This window comes from Puma concolor, chromosome B3 (assembly GCF_028749965.1).
Source record: "Puma concolor isolate L17-30 chromosome B3, mPumCon1.1.hap2, whole genome shotgun sequence".
NCBI classification, from domain to species: domain Eukaryota; kingdom Metazoa; phylum Chordata; class Mammalia; order Carnivora; family Felidae; genus Puma; species Puma concolor.
This window is the reverse complement of record NC_141672.1, coordinates 124,067,532-124,070,769: the sequence shown is the minus strand read 5'-3', so window position 1 is coordinate 124,070,769 and position 3,238 is coordinate 124,067,532. Positions and strand designations below refer to the sequence as shown.

Below are 3,238 nucleotides of genomic sequence, written 5' to 3'. Positions count from 1 at the left end.
CAGTGAATGGCACAGGATTCATTCAAACAATAGAATTTTCAAAGGAGATAGTATTGTGTGCATTAACCACTACTCATCTAGACTTATAATTAAAAGTATGTAGGCCTATTCATAGAAAAATATTTTATTTCTCTCCTGGAAATGGCTTAGAAGCTGAGAAAGTTTCAAGGCTCTTTCTGCTTCTGAAAGTTTGAATTTGCTGAGTGCTGACTTCAACCTAAGCACATGTGTGATTCTATCCAGAAGCTGATTCCACGCTTCAGTTTCCCCACACGTTCTGTGAAAGTTCGCTAAGTGAATGGATTTGGTTTTTTCCTTCACTCTCTACCTCTGTTAAACCTCTGTTAAAGCTGTACTTCTATTTGGAAACCTCTCATTTCTTATCTCAGCCTTAGTGACTCTTGCTTCAGGACAGCAGCCTGCCATCCCCACTGAGTTCTCAAATATCAGCTGCTCTTGAGTGCAGGTTTCTCATGCCCCTTCTCTCTTCCTATTGTTCACCGTCTCTTTAATTTTGGTCCAGAAACACTTAGTGTTGGCATAGACAGCAGTGAATTGGCCAGGACATAAGAATTCTAAGAAGTCTAAAAGAACTGGTAATTATGTGAGGTGATGGAGGTATTTATTAACTCACGCTACTATGGTAAATATATAACGTAAAAACCATCATGCGGTACACCTTAAACGTACACAGTGTTATATGTAAATTATCTGAATAAAGTAGGAACAACAAAAAAATCCTTTACCTAATAGAGTTTGACCACTAAATATTATGATCACTTGTAACATTATAAATGAATTGTATGATGGGAAGAAGTTAATTAACCACACAAGCAAGCTTTTCTGGCTTGAGTATCACAAGCTAGGCGTTCCGATCTCCACGTTCCCCCTATGTAATTACAGTTTTATTTAAGTAATTACAGCTATATTTAATACATTTTTGCTAGGAATGGTCTAAATTGACTGGGTGATAATTTTGAGAGAGTTCTAAAAGGTAACCCTTTCCCACACCGGGAGTCGAACCCGGGCCGCCTGGGTGAAAACCAGGAATCCTAACCGCTAGACCATGTGGGAGAAGACACCTCCGGCCTGCCGTGTAAGTAAATTGAAACATTCTCTCAGCTTCCGCCTTCTGTGTTCGACCCCGCCTCCTGCCGCACCAGCTTTCTGCGCATGCGTGGCTTTTCGGCTTTCCCTAGTTGCGGTGAGCTCCCTACGCTTTCTCCGCCCAAGGGTGGGAGCGGGTGCTTTGTCTAATGGACGCCGCGGCCTGCTTGTCTCCCTGCTTAGAGAGGCTGCAGCCAGGACTGAATCTCCAGAAATCTCTGTTAAAAAGCTCCCACGGTGAGATTTGGATAAGAATGGACTAAATGGCTCAAGGAACAAATTCTGAGATTGGCTCCCCAGGTCCCAGTTCTCCGGGTTTGTCGCTGCGGATAACCTTTTATTAGACCAGATTTTTCCAATCATGAGAGTTTAGCCCTTAGGGCATTTTAACTGGAATTTCACAGTTAGATGCCTGCATGAATGAAACCCGGAATAACCTGTGGGGAACGTTTTGGGCGAATATGGCCTTCGGAGACTACTGTTTTCACGATCTTGTTTAGGATTGGCCTTACATTAATAAAACCAAAGCAAAACACCCAAAACTTTAAGTAAAGGAAAAATCCACACATTGCACTACAGTAAAGAACTCGTACCTGGGGGCGGGGGTGGGGGGAATAAAAACAACAACAACAACAACACAGATTGGGAATAAACATAAAAGATAAATATATAGATAAGAAACTACACACGATTTTTAGTAAGACAAACACTGCGATATGAAAGTGAGAACTTGCTGTGAATAGGCCATTAGTTGGAGAGGAACCCCATGGACAAAACAATTTGAAAAAAATCTCAACCTCTCTGGCTCCCAGCTAGCATTTGGACAAAAAACAAAAGTGTGAAAATGTGAAGTGTTGGCAAGTATGTGGGAAAAAGGAAGTTCTTAGAAACTCCTAAAAATTGATCAAGGAGGCACAGTGTCAGGATTTTCTAAATGTGTTTATGACCAAGCAATTCTATTTTTCAATTTTCGTAAACCCCGCATTGTTCTTGAACTGCTTCTCAGACACTTAATATCAAGACACACTGCTGTGCAAGTAATACACACACCTTGGGGCATGATAACATTACCACAGTGGAGGGCCAGGATCACCCTAAGGAAAAAGGGAAGAAGGGTGAAGGGATTAAAATATTCCTAATCTCTAAGAATTTCAAATGTCTGATGAAAAATCAAAATTCTTAAGAATTGAAAACATTTTTCGACATGAAAGGGACCATAAATAACATCAATATGTCAAAATTCTATAGATTGTAAGGAAATGTTCGCAATATGTTTGATAGGAAAAGGTGACTATGCATACCATACAACTGAAACTAAGCATCTGGGGAAACCCACAGGGATAGGGGGCAAGGAGTTCTGATTAGCCAGTAAATTCAGGGAAAAAGCTCAGCCTCATGTGTAACCATGGCAGCACAATGTAAAACAATGCTAAAATATCCAGTGTTAGGGAAGAAGTGAGGACACAAACCCAGACAATGGAAATGGGCACAGTCCATTTGTGGAGGGAAGGGAAGGAATGGGTAGGAACAACTTGGCAGTTAGGTATTGAAGTGTGGAAGGTGTATATTTAGTTCGGCATTTTCAATTCTGTGCTGCCCATAGCCAGGTACCCTATGATGGCAGCATATTAGGATTGTCTGGGAGGCAGTCCTCTCAGTAGAGAGTCTTGGGGCCTCTTCCTACTCTTAACACTCTCTGCAGCTCCCACATGGGAGAACAAAGAGCACAGCACGGACTTCAAGGTTATTCATTAACATTCTGAAAAATCAATAGTTGACTGGCATCCCCCAGCCCCTCATCACCTGAATGCAGAGCCTTCTGAGGCAGGAGGGGCCAGAGCCACAAGATGGCTCTTAAGATGGGGTAGGATTCTGAACTGTCTCTCTATCCTGTCCATACTAAACATGGGGCCTAGTATACGATAGATATGCAATAATTTTTGATTGGTTTATTTTCTTTTCAATGATAGTAAGATTATGAAAGTGATTTTTTGGCAAGTCCGAGTTCCTCAACTTGTGTTTCTAAAAATGTGTCCAGTTGGGAAGGAAGATGTTAACCACCCTTACTCTTGCTAACAAATACACTAAACAAAGCAAACACAAAACTGGCATTGCTTCCATAGAGCATCTT

The 3,238-nt window shown here is 41.4% G+C and overlaps 1 non-coding gene across 1 annotated transcript; it reads right to left on the bottom strand.

Annotated features, from left to right (window-relative positions):
• Window positions 1-1,002: 1,002 nt before the first annotated feature.
• TRNAE-UUC (transfer RNA glutamic acid (anticodon UUC)) lies at window positions 1,003-1,074 on the bottom strand. The gene has a single exon. It is a non-coding gene; the product is annotated as a tRNA-Glu (tRNA).
• Window positions 1,075-3,238: the final 2,164 nt, after the last annotated feature.